Source organism: Vulpes vulpes, chromosome 13, assembly GCF_048418805.1.
Source record: "Vulpes vulpes isolate BD-2025 chromosome 13, VulVul3, whole genome shotgun sequence".
Lineage (NCBI taxonomy): Eukaryota > Metazoa > Chordata > Mammalia > Carnivora > Canidae > Vulpes > Vulpes vulpes.
The window spans coordinates 54,659,678-54,677,177 of NC_132792.1; the positions used below are offsets into that span (position 1 = coordinate 54,659,678).

The 17,500-nt window shown below is 35.0% G+C and overlaps 1 protein-coding gene and 1 long non-coding RNA gene across 2 annotated transcripts in view; one reads left to right on the forward strand and one right to left on the reverse strand.

Annotated features, from left to right (window-relative positions):
• Nucleotides 1-3,880, forward strand: part of LOC140595183 (uncharacterized) — a 7,803-nt gene extending 3,923 nt beyond the window's left edge. Inside the window, exon 2 of the long non-coding RNA XR_011996622.1 lies at nucleotides 2,933-3,880. This is a non-coding gene — a long non-coding RNA (uncharacterized lncRNA). The remainder of the gene's footprint in view (nucleotides 1-2,932) is intronic.
• The window catches only part of ZFHX4 (zinc finger homeobox 4), a 179,398-nt gene that overhangs the window by 65,524 nt on the left and 96,374 nt on the right, over nucleotides 1-17,500 (reverse strand).

Here is a 17,500-nt window from a genome sequence, read left to right on the forward strand (position 1 = left end):
TTTATTTCAAACAGGAGCAATTCCGAATACCAGAGTTTTTAATTTACATACATTAGTGAGGTTCAAATGTGGCAATAGCTACCAGCAAATTCACTTGCAAACTGAATGCTCGCCTTGCATAATAGGTTCCCTTTAGCAATTACTCACCAGTGAAGTACCCAGATAAAAATGAAAACAAAGAGAAAAAAGGGAAAATCATGATACATACACCATAGTGTGGACTAGGATAATTACTGAACCACAGTGAAGGTCACGTTTATATCTGTTTTAGTAATGATTTCGTGTACCTTTCCTCTGTATTGAATTCCTAATGCAATCTTCTTTCTATTCCATAATGCTATATTCTCCTTTATCCGTAAATTTTTCCAGTTTCAATACTAGCTTCCTATTATACAAAAATGGCACTACTATTAGTACTGGAAATTATCACTAGTAATGTTTTAGATGACTAAAATATGGAAACATCTGCTAAGTACAGTGATCACTCACACACACGTGCACACGCATGCACGCGCACACACACACACACCAAAACTCCAGAAATATACCAGGTCAAGCATTTAGTAAAACCGACAGGCTTATAATAAAATACCTCTTATAGTTACATCACTTTTACACTGACCACAGTATTGAGCTTGAATTCCCAGCAGCGTCATTACTAGACATTTTCTGCCACCTTTCTAAATCTGAAAAGCTTCCTACATTTAGTGAAGATTAGGTAATGCTACATCCAATCAATAGCAGCTATCAATTCCACACCTTGTTCAGCAGAACAAGTTGATTAAAGAAGTAAAAAGGCTGACTAAATATTGTTTAAAACTACATGTTTCTTAAAAGTAATCTGTAGTTTCGAGAGAACACGCTGCTCGTGGACAAAAACAAACACTAAGATTATGACATATACAATCAGAGTTGCTCATCTGCCATCTTTTCCCCATAATATTGTTGAAAACCCAATACCAAGGCCCGAGTGTCAAACAGGAGCTTCATTTTTGTTCTGTGTTTCCAGATTCGGTATTGTTTACGTCATGATCTTCTGGTTATATAAATGGAGTCTCATTGTAGTGGTTTTCTAAAAATGCCCATTTATCAGAGAGATCAATAATATCCTAAAGAAATCACAACACTATCTCTGGGGAAAGTCATTCCCAAATTCATACATTAGGCCCAACAGAGTAGCAAGTTTTCAATTTCCAGACCTGAGCAAATTGTGTAAAACCACTAAGACTACTTCTAGGACAAGCCACGTTCAGAAGACACATGATTGGATTGAATAAACGACAAAAATAGTTGGCCTGGCTGATCTTTTGGTGCCTGCCTAAAAGGTAGAGATGCTGCGGTCATCGTGGTTTCTTGCTTCTGCCTCATGAAACAGTCCTCGATACAGCCGCTTCAAACTAAAGGAGACTCAATCTTTTCCCCCAAGGTTATCAAGACACAGCCACACATTACCTAGACCTGGAAAATACTAGCCTTTATTAGAAATCATTCAATAATCCGGGGTAGGGAGACGTAAAGAAAAGATGGATAGGAAGAGAAATCAGAAACTGAGAGGAAAACAAAACAAAAACAAAATAACCCTCTCTCTATTTATAATGCCTTACAGTGTGGTTAAACAGTCTGCCCCTTTTCTCCCTAGTTACGGAAACATTATCAGTAGGAGTGGCAATAACTCTTCTTTGAAAAGTTTGTAATAAGAAATTGGACACTTTAAGTTTTCAGACCTACCCAGGGTTCTGGTTTTTAAACTCTCCAGGGCAGTGTGGTTAGACAATTACAGTTGGTTCTGGTTCTTCCAGGCAGCACTCAACCACTGAAGTATTATGGTATATTTGTTTAACCATGCTGTTGCTCATCTTCACCACCCCACGCTCAGCTGAAAGCAGGGCGATCATGGGAATTAAGAATACAAAACAAATCCCGGCATATATTTGAAAGCCTCACAGATAGGTCTTGATCCCTATCTGACAATACGTCTATAAGCAAGGATCAAAAATACAGATTTTATTGTTATACTAGAGAGTTTTCCAGAAAATGAGCTTCCTTGAAGTTCTATTATAGAGAAAAATTCTAATTCATAGTAAGTTTTAATATGTATGTGTGTATATGTGTGTGTACATACACCTGCTTATATAGAGATGAGTTATGTCTTATCTTTTAAAATGATGTAATTTCTGTAAATGGAGTATGTATGTAATATTCAGCTATGTCTTACCTAAAGTGATGTAATTTCTATAATTATCTTTTTCCAAATCATTTTCAGTATTTCCCAATATAAGTCAGGTGATATGATTGCCTACCCTACCTTTCTGTTAATATTGAGGCCCCTTCAATCATTCCTCGACATCCTCTACATACATTTGCATTTATGTCCTGCTTCAAGCCCCTACACAAAATCATCTGGGACGTCTTCCGTTCCACAACCCAATCCTTCAAATCCCTTCTTTTCGAATGGTCTCAATACTTGTGATGACAATGTCAGTTTTACCCGTCTTCACAACGGTATTTAGAATAGCCCATGGTGCACATTCCATGAAAATTAAACAATAGCCTTTAAAACTAACAAAATAGGCAAAGGTTAAACACTCTAGGGAGATTTGAAGGGCAGTGACCAGGACTTACTTAAATGCCTGACTTACTTTTATTGTGAAGATCAAGGAGGCCTAAAATGAACAGTTCTTCTTTTCTATAGAAGCTATTTTACTTTTTTTCCACATTATTAAATAAAAGGGAGAGTTTATTTTCCAAGCTCAGACTTTCATTTATTTTTATTTGATAATTTGTTCTCCTATTATCAGGTGTAATTACAGCAGATGATGAATGAATGGCTGGGTTGTGTCTTGTCTACTATTTTCCCTCAGACCTGAAGAGACTGTTTCTATGATTGGTAGGGGAGGAGGAAACTAATGCATATGCGCATCTCTCCTCACAGGCTGACAGCTGGGCCACAGACCACAGGATCATGGAAATGTCTACTGAGATGGGCTTCACCTGGGGACAGGCTTGATTTGTCCACTTGTCTACTAAAAAGGAAAAATGACAGGCCAGCAGCTTCCTCCATCTCTTCCTATTTTAATAAGATTTGAAGACCTTTGGTCGGATTTCTTCTTTTGCTAGTTACCTGATCACATAAAATATATTTACAAAATGCTATTTTTCGGTAGAACTCCAAACCTACACTTAATTCTGATTGGATGCTTTTACACTTAAGTTACACTAAAAATTTGGTTCGAAAAAAATGGGAAGGATGAAGACATGAAGATTATCAAGAGAAAACAATCATGGTCTCCTATATAAAATAGTCTTCCAGCTGGCTTTTACCACCTAGTGGATATGGAAGAGTTTATTGTACTGGTCTCATTGCTGTCCATGTGTTCTAAGAGCCAAATTTTTGAATTTCATTACATGGAGACCCACTGCCATGCAGCAGGAGAAGTCTGTGGCCAGACATGAAGGAAAACTCTTCAGAACACATTTTCTTGGATTCTGTATGTGAGAACCTCTTCTTATATGTAAAAGGTATGGGAACCTCTTCTGAGAATAGACTCTGACACTAAAACCTGCCTGCACAACAACCTCAACAAAACACTCTTGGTATATTTTGAGCTGAAAATCTGAAAATGCATGTATTTATATTTTATCATTGCAAGACATTCTAGTCTTCCAGTTATAGCAGTGCAAAACGTATTTCCAACTCAAAAATTATTAAAATTAATGAAAGAAGTGCTTAAATTGGGGTCTTCCCATGACAAATCCAGTTCCATATAACTATTTGTAGCTGAGTCTTAAACCTTAGAAATGTGTTTGTAGTAGAAGTAACAGAGACGTCACTATCATAGAGGAAAGAATTGTGTTAAAATAAAAACGCTAAAACACTTAAAATCCTGGTTGTATTTATGACTCAGAAAAGAAGGCTCTAGTGGGCATCGGGTCAGATTTTTCTATTTAAGGGGACTGGTTTTGAGTGGACTGCATATACTTCAACAGTGAGTTTTACTTTTTAATAGTGTCTTTACATGGGGTCTCTTAAATGAGTCTGCCAGAACATGGCAAATATACTAAATTGTGCTTAAGGGCTTTTGATCCTGGAAAAGTTAGGTGAAGTGAAATCTTTTTTTTTTTTTAAGATTTTATTTACTTATTCATGACAGATACACAGAGGCAGAGACATAGGCAGCAGCGGGAAAAGCAAGCTCCCTCTGGGGAGCCCGATATGGGACTGGATCCCAGGACCTCGGGATCACACCCTGAGCCAAAGGCAGATGCTCAGCCACTGAGCCACCCAGGCGCCCCTGAAGTCATTTTTACAGTAGCCACCATTTCCCCCAAAGCCTATCTATTGTAATTATAGAAGGCCCAAAGCAGAACTATGTGTGTTTCTTAAAACGAGTCTATTTTTTTTAAGAGATGCATTGTGGTGAAGATATCACTCTGTTTACAATTTGAAATCAAGGAGGGACTTTTAATTCAAAATACTTAATTTCACTTTTAAAAACTGTTCTTGTGGTAAGGAAAAGCCCTCTTTAAAAAATTATTTGATAAAATCATCAAATACACAAACAGACAGGCACACACTGGATCATTTAAAATCATCTTAAGCTCACAGATTTGAGAACATCTATATGCCCACCCCATTTTGTTTTTTTAAGGCAACTACTACTTCACCCCTAATAAAAGGCGGAGGAAACTCTAAAACGGTCCTTGGGAGGTAACCATAATTCCTTCTCAGTCTACACCTCATTCTGTGCTTCACATGAGGCGGAAGCAGAGAAATAATGCCCATTGTTATTGTGTGGTTACAGTGTCCTGTGAGCCTGGACAAGTTATTAGGTCAGACACTAACTTCCTAAGTAGAAAAATGATGTGTTCTCCTTTGTGCTCTCTTCAGTAATGGCTGGAGTCAGTGCTAATTAAGGCCCCGCGGCAATGTGCTTCCAGAGAGGTCAGGGACTTCTTTCTGACACCTAAACAGTACTCAACTCAAAGGAACTGCCCCTAATCGGAAATGATGTGATGTAGAGCTGGCCTTTCAGATTCACAGTATATTTAAAGGAAAATGACAGTTAATGGCAGGGGTGTCAAAAAAGAGCAGATGGAGAAGCCTGGAGAAATGTCACTTTGTGGCTAAGTTTACCTGCAATTAGTTACTCCACTTAGGGAAAGAGTAGACAATAGAGACCTGGACACCTTGTCGCAACTTTAGCACTCCTCAAATCTTGTGAACCACAAAGGACAACAAATTTGCATTGGGCACACCCTGGGACAAATAACTTCTGACAGACCAAATTTGCATTGGGCACACCCTGGGACAAATAACTTCTGACAGACCAAAGGACCTGTTTACTTAAGGATCTCTCTATGCCGGACCTTCTTCAACCATGAAATGTATCATCTCATCCAATGGTCTTTCAGAAAGATTAAGCCACAATCTTTATTAGTGGTTGTATTAATGATAACACAAATAATAAATTCAAATAAAAACTCTGTTAACTTTCTCTTTGGGAATGAGCTGTTGTGGTAATTAATCTTGGAGTCATTTTCTTTCGCCCCTGGGGGCACAGACTTGCAAAACCAAAGCAATATTCAAAAGAGAAACCAAGATTTATTGTCAGTTACTTTTAATAGACACCTGCACAGCTTACTAATTACTTCAGAACTGTAAAGTCTATTGGCATGAATCCACTCCTTGCTTTCTTCTTATCCTCCCTCTCCTCAGCCACACACCTGCACACCATGAACTGACACTGTATTTATCCCAGGATTTCTTGTTGCTCTTAAACGACAAAATCACTATTTATGATGCAATGTCAGAGGCTGGGCCAGAGCTCTGGCTGTACAGCAGTTAGTTTGGGAAGTATTTGTGGTTAATTCAAAAAACTTCTTCCAGGGCAAATGAATACTTGAGGTCATCACTTTCTTAACCAAATACCGAATCTCTTGAAAAAATACAATTCTAATTTGAAAATATCGGCATCGGCAGAGTTAAAGGATTTAATAGTGATATCATTAAAAGGTAGATGTTAAAATCTCAGAAGTCAGAGGTAATTTGGATAAATAGAATCTCTGAGACAGTAGATGATTTTCCCCGCTTAATATTAAGACAGATTAAAATCAGGGTTTCTATGTACTGAGTGGTTTTTCTTCTTTGTTCTACCATTTTGTCTTTAAGTAAGCTTAACTTTATACAGAAAAGGAAATGAACATTGAAATATAGTAAAAATATCTGTAGACATAAAAGTGTATCCTCATAATTGTTACGAAAATGTGGTGGTAATTTATTTATACATATGTTATTGAGCCATATGTAAATTTTCCCATTTATCTAAACAGTTTCCCACCTTAGAACCCAAACCTTCTACTTTAAAACTTAAGAATAAGATTTACTTAAACACATCAGACTAATCGTTATCTTTGAAACACCTCATGTTTCAGGCCACCACATAAGCGGTTAAGGTGCTCAACAGATACCCAAAGTGGATATGGATGGATTCAGCAGCCCAGAGTGATTTGTATAAAAAGTGAAGGGAGAATTTATAAAGTAAGATTGTCACAAATCTTGAAATCCAGACAGAAAACCTGGTCGATTGAAAAATATGCCAAGGAATGGCAAAGGAAGAGACTTATTTTGGCTCAAAGAAAAGGTGGGGAATCTTTTGTGCTCTTTTTAACCAAACATATTTTCAATCTGTTTCTGACTTGTCTTTGTTTTAGCAAAAAAGAATAAAAGACTAAGAAAAGAACTGGTCTGAAAATTTTTGCTTTGGAAATTCTAGTATGAAAGAGTCAACCAAAAGAAAACGGCAAGGCTTAGCCTCCTGGACCCTTTAAAAATTCTTCTCTGGTTGAGTGGCTGTTACTCAACCAAGGCCGACCTCAGTAATCCATCCTCCCGTGCTCACAGGAGGCTGTTTGGAAACGCAAACTTTGCCCCTGGGAACCCAAAAGGTAGCAAGCTTCTGTAACTGAATTACTCCAACCTGGGAATTATGCTGCTGAATTTAAAACGGGGCTGTCCTTTACAGTCCAAAAAAACAAAACAAAATAAAACAGAACAAAATGAAAAAAAAAAAAAACTGGCCAAGAAAAAGATAACTAATGAGAGTTGTCCAACAAGTTCCTAAAACTTCAAACCTGAGATTAATTCCTTTTACAGAAGACTGAACTTGATTCCTTAGTAGAGAATTAAATATTGTCAGTGCTTTAGTTTTCAGTTTTAGTTTTTAGATTGAAGTTTTTACCTCAAGCTAACTTTTCCTTACATAAAAAATTTTGGAAAAATGTAATGTTTCCAATTAAGGCTTTTTTAAAACAATAAATATTTGAGTACTTTGGGTTGTTCCTCTTTCATAATATCATTTTAAAATAATCCATTATTGTGACAGTTGATAACAATTAAGAATTCAGAAGTCATTTTGGATAAAAACCCTCATTCCATCACTTCCCAACTATGTGACTTTTGTCTGATTATTTAATATCTGTGCCTCTGTTTCATAAGATGAAAAATCAGGGATAGTAATAACTTTCCCTCAATGTGGCTGTGATTAAATTAAATTAGTTGATACACTTAAAATGTCTGACAGAGTAGCAATCAATAAATTATTATAGTTATAAAAAGTCTTTGACAACTTTTATTGTAAATTTTACTTTCTCAACCATTTAATTATATATAATAACTCATAAAAATACATCCAAATATATAGAACAACTTTCAAGGCGCTTCAATACGCAAAAATAGATAAGCATCACTAGAACAACTCATATTTTGACATAAATTATATAGTAATGATGAAGAAAACTTTTGAGATGTTGTCATGTCATATGAAATCAAATTGGAAACAAAGTCAAGCAAATATTATACATTTTAAGTGAAATCCAAGTGCTTTCTTTATTTAGTGAACTGTAATGCCTCCGAAGATGCAGCTGTACATTAGAATTTGAAAAACTATTTTCTAAATGCATATGTACATATATTTACATATTTATATGACAGACCACAAAAACACTAATGGAATAGTCTATTATTTCTAAGATAATTTAACACTATTTTCAGTTCCATTAATAGCACGGAAATTAAACTTTTAAAACCCTACACAAACAAATCAAGATAATTCAGATCTCAAATCCACAAATTGAAATGGAGATTTGGTAATTATCTAACTAATTTGATTAATGGAGATGAATAAACTAGATGATTCTGACCCATGGATCTGTGTTGGTCCTGAAATGCTTACTTTGACTGTATAAATCAATTTAAACTGGTTAAATGCTAAATGTACTGTCTTCACAGCACAAAGTGAAAATGAGATTCCGCAGTCATTTAGTTATCTTTATTAATGCAGGAAGCCAAAAACAATTGCCTACCATGATACGCACGTGTTTATTTCCTGACAAAATATTGGTTTCGTGCAACACAGTTAGAGTCTAAGGCTCACTCATTATCCTGGGTAATTTTGCTGTATGATTCCCCATTAGAGCACTTCATACAAATGTTTCTTTCAAATTGTTCTATTATGTCATAATCAAAAGACGGAATTTAGCCAAAATGCTTGTTTACCATCTTGTAGATAGTCAAAACAGTCTGTTGGTGCGCTCTTTGATATTAATTCCTTCCCATCTAGGAGTGGATTTTGGCCAAAACACTTGATTGCTCTTCTGAGGACTTTTACAACCGTGTGTCAGTTTAGTCTAACATGAGCCAGCAGCTACGCAATAATGGGCGTCACTTAATATTGAGCCAGCTGATTTCATTGTCTCTCCACATAATGATAAATAAATACTTTGATCACAAAGGTTGCAGAATACAAAACAACACACTGGTGTGAAATATATGTTTTCATGAATTATTTTATTCAAGTGTCCAATTTAATCAATGTTGACAGGTTAATGTTGACAGCACACTAAAATAATCAATTTGATCAGTTCTATCAAAAATAAGCAGCACGGTAATAGGGATCAGGTTAAACAATTTACTTAGTATGGACCAAACCCCAGATCCTCATGGTGGATATTTCATCTTTTCCTTTGTATATAAAGAACCAAAAACTTGGCTCTTGGTAACAAAATGTGATTATTTAATTTGATATTATATAGATCTGATAAGTGGCTTTGAGCCACATTGATCTGGGAGAAATTCAATTTTCAACCAGTCAGCTGCCATGTCTTCTTTATCCAAAAATGGCACTTCACTGTCCAAGGTCCACGTGACCAGAACTAACCCAGAAGCCATTAGTTCTAATCCACCAGAGCCCGTACTATAAATTGGACTCCATGGAAGATATATTAGAAACAGGAGACATACTCAAAGATATTGGAATCTAGACTGAGAGCCAAGAGGCAAGACTAGAACAGATGAATTAATAATCATGAACAAAACTCAGTATGTAATTGAGTGCTAAGTTGTATGAGACAGCAAGTACTACAGAAGACCACTGATGAGGGATATATATCAATACAGATTGCAGTTTTGAGGAAATGGGGAATGAATGCTAGGCTATTAAAAGATTCAAAGGGTTGTTAAAGAAAGAAGAAAGGTGCCTCTGGAAATATGGACAACATAAGTGAGCAATATGAGAGTGCAGTTCATGTTGGGAAAGAAGCAAGAAAGGTCTCCTAAACCAGGGAAGATTATGTTACTGTCCAGCCTAATGTCTTCCCTTAATAATAAGATTCTACACTGCTTATACCACCCTGCTCTCTGACAGCAACTACTAGTACAAACTTGGGCAAGTTATTCAGCTTGAAGTTACCTTCAATGTCCTCATTTGTAAACAGGGACTATAATGGTACCACTTGTTTATCATTACTCTGAGAAATAACTGAGCTTATGTGTGTAAAGTAGTTAAAATAGACATTGGATATACACACTATTTAGTAAAGTCTGTTATCATCAATATCCTCCTCATTATTAGTAGTAATCATTAGTTATCTTTTTCTAAGCCTGGCTCATGCGTTCAGTCATTTTTTCCAGTCTTGCTTTTTAATCATTTACCCTTTGTCTCAGCCAAACTACACCACTGACCTCTCCAACATCCCCTGTGGTTTTCAAGCTTGGAGCCTTTGCTTACCATGTTTTATTTCATCTGGCGTATCATTACCCAACCACTTCCTTCTTCTCCTGTTGAAATCCTATCCATATTTCAAGCCTCTCTCATCCTGTATGTCTTCCATTTTGTTTCAGATTTATATATCTGCTACCTTGTCTCAGTTCTCATAGCCTTATTTTTACCCACCTTATACCATTTAGTTTCTCCTCCAACTATAAACTCCTTGAATACAAAGACATTTTTTGTTGGGGCCTCACTCAATAGTAAACCCAGTCATGAAATTTTTGCTGAATCAAAAATGATACAAAATATGGGATATATATAGCATTCATTTATACATAATGATTATGCTATTTACCAGAAAAGAGACCGTTTAACCCTGAGGAGCAGATTTTGACTATCCACCTATAGTAAATAAATATGTTGGTCATTTATCTTACCAGAAAATGACAGCAATCATGCTATGACTGGTTGCTGCCAATAAATCTCATGCTTTGACTTCCCTTCATCATGGTGAATGAACAGCCCTGAATCTCCCACCCTCAGAAGTGTTGCAAATAGTATTTCAGATTTTCAAATTTAAATAAGTAATCCCTGCTCAAAATTTCACCCATGGGAACTCAATTATTCAGATTTTTTTCTCTTTTACTTTTTGCAACAATAATACAATGATTACGTGCTGCATAAAAACTTAGCTTGCAAATGATAGAAAATTATTTTTTAGATTTCTTATTTTTTAGGGCTTAGTTATCAGGAGATAGTAAAACAAAGCCTTGTATACACTATGGTTTCTAAAAGACTCTAAAAGACTACTGGGGTTCCTGAGTGGCTCAGTTGGTTAAGCATCTGCTTTTGGCTCAGGTCATGATCCTGGGGTCCTGAGATCAAGTCCCATGTCCTGCTTCCAGCTCACCAGAGAGTCTGCTTCTCCCTTTGTCCTTCCCCCTGCTCATTCTCTTTCTCTCTCTTTCAAATAAATAAAATCTTCAAATAAATAAAATAAAAGACATCACTATTAAAATACCAATACTTTCAAAATTTGACACAATTGATGTATCTTCTAGGTACTGTAAGCACATTCCCTAGAGTTATTTGTATCTTATCAAAGCTAATATCCTCAATAAAATTCCACTGAATTACAGATATAAACTCATATTATCTCTTTATCCAAAATGTTCAAAAAGTAAAATTCATGATTCCCAATGTCTGACTTCATATCAGGTATCCATATGAAACTACCCTGCATGTAGCTAGTAGTTTTCCCAGATGAAAATGATAGTGAAGGAAAAGAAAGAAGAGAATAACAGAATTTGGGTTTTGATGGCAAATAGTAGGAGATTATCATGGAATGGATTTCTATTTTTTAAAGTTCTGTCTCAAAATGTCTGTTTTTTCCTTATAGAGTATTATTTTCCAGGGTACAGTTAAATGCATGGATTCTGGAGTTGGCATGTTTTTCAAACCCAAGCTATATTACCAGGTGAATGGAGCTGTGCAAACTTAACAATAGACTTGACCTCTCTCAGCCCCTCTTTCCTTGTCTATTAAGTAGGAATAACATCAGAATCTGTAACATAGTGTTGTTAAAAGAATTAAATGAGTTGAAGAAAACAAATAAATGTCTGCTTTTTGTTATTATTCTCAGTAAACCAATTCAGATTTAGTGTCAAAGTCTGAATTGATTTACTGGCAATAGATAACCAGTTTAGTGACAGAGGGCATATGCAAAGAAACGAGAACATTCAAGCTAAACAACCACTTGCTTCTGAACTATCTGTATCATTGAGAAAAATATGTCACCTTAGTCTAAACTCTTTGAACAATTGTGCCAATCCTCCACTTCACTTGGCATCTATAGGCAAGATCTTAATGTCCAGTATCCACTGAAAGTCTTTGTATTTCAAATAAAAATAATAACTGCCGTCAAGTATGTTAATGTCCATAATCATTGTAATTTTTGTAAATTATAACTGTCAGTGGTCCCAAACCTATCCAATGAAAACATAAGGTAACAATTTAGCCTTTATATTGCTATTCTCAGGAAAAGAAGAGCCACTTGTAGGAAACTTAAGTAGGAAGGCAAATTTATAACATTTATGTTAAAAATAGGGGGATATTTTCCCTTTCCCAATGAGATTATTTCTAAGGTGATATTTGCTAGCAAGTATCTATAGTCAAATGTTTACCAGTGCTTTTAATTTCCATTATAGTCTGATGATAACACAGTGCTACTTTAGCTTTCATTGACATTTAAAGAGTATATTCAAAATATTTAGAATGTCATAAAACAATTTTAATTACTATACAGATTTTCAATTATGTTGATGCCCATAGAAATAAAATTAATTTGATTCATTATGGTATAGTCTCATAAACACTATAATTTTCTGCATTATAGAATATTACTCTGGAGAGAGTTTATATTGTAACTTTATGCAAATAAAATTATTTTTTGGTACTGATGATTAAAAATTATGTTGTTTGGACTCCTTTTCTGGATATTAAAATTTCATTAGATATTTCCTAGAATGAAAAAGTGGTACTAAATTTCAATATTTGCATTTATTAGAAATGATCAAATTGATATGAATTGTAGGTTATGTATTTCATATCTTATTTTGTTGAGCTTTGTCATTTTAATGACACCAACTGTGATCAGGTAAAAAAATACAAGGTAACCTAATTAGAAAATGATGTATTGGCATATTCCATTAAGATGCTGATAGTGTTGGAATAAAGTATAAACTAAAGCCAGTTCAGTATCTTACAGTATTTACACATAGCAAAAATGTTTTAAGAATGATTTTTTGTTTTTGGAAGAATAATTATCAGTATGGTTAAGAATGGACCTTCAAAAGATGCTTGTCTTTGTTAATTACATGTTACTTGGATATTTAAATAAGTCAAAGACTTTAAGTCTAAAGGTAACCCTGCAGAGTTTCTAACTGTCCTCAAAATAATTACAGAGTGGAGCTTGACTGTCATTCATGGGTATCTATTCCATTGTGTGAGAAGAAAAAGAAAATGGCGGACCACACATTAGCACATCACCCATGGCTAGAGCAATGACAAGACAGATTAGGATGTATATTAAATCTCACACATGACTGCTTTTCTGTATCAAGGTAAAAAATACTTGCTCTTACATACATTAGGGACCGGTGTTGGTCTGACATCTACATTAATATTGACAGCATATCAACATTTTTTTTTTTTACATTTACTGAGTCAATAACTAGTCCAAACCTGGTAAAACTTAGATAACAGAAATGAAAAAAAAATATGTAGCAGGCAGCCTTATTTTCTCATATCTAAAGAAAATTTAACCCCCAAATAGTGCTGGGCTTTTATGAATTATCAATCCTATAGCAATACATCAACAGGCATACACAGCTGTGACTTGGTAATCCAATATCATTTGTCAAAAAAGAAATTTGGTAGATAAAGAATGGTTCTAGAAAAAGAAACTCCTGCACAGACAATAACATAAATATGGTATGCATAGGAGACTGATTATTTTAAAAAGCTGGATTAACACCATTGTACTACTTCACCTCCTATAAATTGTTTTCACAGACAAGAGGAAATTGCTAGGCAGTAATCCTGCCTCCAAAAAAACCACAGATGAGAAACGCACATAAAGCTTACAAAAATGGGAACTAGTAAATAGAGTAATTTGTTTAAGATCTTTAACATATTTATTTGTATTTAGCATGTTGAGAGTTGGAAGCCCCATGTGAATTGGGTTAGAGAAAAAAAGTCATTATTTACTTTGTTTTAAAATATCACAAAACTAAACAAAAGCCCATCTTCATTTCAAGGCAATATCTTGGTTTCATGAATAATTAAAAGTTATTTTCCAACAAGGGCTATTTTACACTCTTTTTTGAAGTATGTTATCTTTACTATTATTCTCAAAGATACCATAATGCTTTTAAGGTGCACACATATTTTATATACATTACACAAGAATGCAGCAAAATAAAACAGTAACGTTTCCCCAGTCTCAATCTAGCCTCAACAGTTAATGGAGAGATATATAAAGAAATCAATTAAAGAAAGAAAGAGAAAGAAGAAAGAAAGAAAGAAAGAAGAAAGAAAGAAAGAAAGAAAGAAAGAAAGAAAGAAAGAAAGAAAGAAAGAAAGAAAGAGAAAAAGAAAGAAAACAACACTAGGACCAGTTATTCTTCTAAAGCTCATATTCATATGGTAGGCACTTCAGTTTTAGCAATTAAGCTAAAGTTGGAAGCACCATCGTTCACGAGAAACAAAATCATGAGGCAACCACGTAAAATTTCTTTAGATTTAAAATGCATCATGCAACAACACTTCAAATGCTGCTCATCTCCAAAGTCAGGTGAGCTTTCATTAAAACATGCCTTTGATGAAAGACTACCTATTCCTCCTTTTCTAATACTCTGTGGAAGGCAATTCAGGTTAAAGTGATGTTCCTAGTCAGAATTATCTCCATAAGAGCCATGCTGTCATTTATGTAAGTCCTTGAAAATGATGCCATTCTGTGAGGCCATGACAAAATTGCATCCATGATTATAAGCCCTTCCACCAGGCAACCCTACTGGTAAACAAAGGCAGGAACAAGAGGCCTTTCTGTACACCTCTAATGCTGTGCTAGCCTCTTCTAGCAAGACATGTGTAAAAGAAAAGAGGTAGACAAATGCCTAACACAGAAGATAACCTGCGCTCTCGTGCTTGAGATGTTTATAGCATTAAAGCTGATTAATTAATATCAATAAAGTCCCTGAAAAAGTTAAAGGATCATTTTAACAAGCAATGAAACTATCATGATTACGAGAGAGGCATATTCTGTCCTTCACCAGGGGTCATTTTTGTGCTTAACAAAGTGACGTGAAATTAACTATTTTCATAAGCAGATGGTCCTTAGGATAATGGCTCGTACTTTTTAATTTCCTTTTTGGCAGTACATCATGCCAAATGTCAGCAATGTCAATAGTCTTCATCAAAAATTGTTCGATATTGTTGGGATGTTTTGTACAGATATCCAGTTTTTTCCCAATCTTATAAATGGGAAGCAGGAAAGTGTAAGAAGGTACAGAAAGATAAAAATTTAATATATTTAAACCAAGGGAAAATGAATCCATATAAAATTCCAAGATTAAAAATTTAAGGTTTAAGGTATTTCTTTTCATCTCCACTGCATTGCTATAATTCAGAAGCCAATAATCTTTAAATACTCTCACAGAAAACATCTTTTGTTCCTAAACCTTATTCTTAACAAGGGGTAAGTGATGCCCCATTTATAACATTTTCAATTCATAGAGTCCACATGTGGCCGTGCACCAGCATAGCCAGACAGAGTGTACATTTCAAAAAAACTAAACCTCATAAATCTCCAGAAATTCCTCACATCTATTATGTTTACCTTCTGCTGCTGATGAGCCTGTTGGGCTCTGTACAGAGGAAATTACAAGCGCTCCAGAAGATTTGGCAAGAAGATGCTAGAAGAAACAACGGGCAAAAAAAAAAAAAATTCTTAACTGAAGCATCATATCCAGCTTTGGCTACCATTTACATATTTGAGATTACAGCTAGCAAAATGGAAATTCCATTGAAATGGAATAAATTGTTTTCTGAAATCCCTATCTGATTACTGTTGGTGATGTCTGAAATTAAACATGTTAAGCTACACTCAATATACTTTATGGAATTCATCTGAAGGTTAACATTCTTACTGAAAATCTGTCTGTTTATACAATTTCCAATTAGGAACCAAGGTACTTGTATCTACCTAAAACTTTGACTCCTAGCCTTGTGATCACTTCCCTATTAATCTATTATTACCAAACAAATCTCTTTACTTAATGGATGTTTGGAGGCTGTTGTAACAGCTGCTAACTAGTAAGGAAATGCCAGTAGAAATATTTTATAGTCACACGTTTAAATATCACTGGAAATCAGCTTATAGTTGATGCCAAGGGAAATGCTTATGGTTAAGGCATATCCTGCATAGTGACAAAAAATTAACAGATCAAAAAAAAATCTTCTACCAAAATTATGTATACACAATGCCAACACAATCAAGTGAAAAGTAAAAGCTTAACCTACCAGGCTTGTGTATTTTTCTTTACTCATTCTAAATATCAAGTTTTCCACCACATTGACTGATTATTTTACCATTTTGAAGACACGGTCACATGACCCACATAAGAAAATGATCTAAAAGAAAGCTTAATTACTCTTGTGTCCCAAGGGTCCTTAATTTATATGCTTAAAGTTTGTTAAACACATAATTGCTACTTGTTATAATACATTTCATTCATTATAAAGATAAAAATGAGTAACTAATAATGTGCAGATCCATTTAACAGGAATCAGTCTTGAAATAAACTTGGAGGTGAAAACTATGCCTAAGTAACAAAGAGAAAACAAAACAAAAACCACTGGATGAGTATCAGTTGTTTACAACTCTACATAAGAAGTAAAAATCACAATTCAACCAATCTTAGCAAGTCAATTTGAGGTAGTCAATTAACCTCAGCCACACAATTTACCAAATCAACAAATACTCATGCACGTACTTAATTACTGGCCATTGCCCATAGCTGCTCTACTAACCATTCACCTCCACCTGGACAATACCCTAGCTGTTAAGGCCATCGAGAAGTAGGGAAACCAAGGTCCTGCAAGAGGCCTATCCCACCAAAGAGATACATTTTATTATCATAAAACCAAATCTAATACTTGAAAAAACCTGACATGGATGCATCCCATTTGAAATTGGAAGGAAAGACAATAGGGCTGATCCAAGGCTTTCCAAAGAAAGCCATAGCTGATGCCTGCCAATGAACTACCCCTTGAGTTTTGCTAATTTCTCCAAAGTACTGTCTACCTTTAGCTATACCTACAAAAAGTGTTTTTTAAACTCATAATATCTATTCTTATCTCTTTGAAAATCACTACAGTGCCTTTACAAGGTTTAGTCCCACATGCCTTTAGAATTGTTTGGCATTTAGCCAAGACAGAGCTTGAGAAGGCTAGATAAGAGCCAACTGTTAAAAAGAAATTAGAAAAAAAATTTTTTTTCCATTCTAATGAATAAAAACTGCTAAACCAAGGAGCATTAGCAAGGGACTTATAAAAGATATGGCATAGGTTATTAAAACACCATCCTTATTACAAGAATTTTTCCTCACTGATATCACTTGGTTTATCGAATGAGTTAACCTTTTTCTTGCACTCCTTCCTTATTTTTCTATAACCACTGGCTAGTAACTGGAGGCTGACTCACGACCTGAGTGCAAGCAGATTGAGAAAATTAATTGGACAGGTAATGCAGATGGTTCACACTCTGAGAGAGATCTTCATCTTAAAAGTAAGTCATTCAAAACACGTCGTTAGACATAAAAAACAAAAAATATAAGATTTGACATTGAGTACAGGCACACTTAAACTCTCCAAGTGGCTAGGAAGATTTTCTG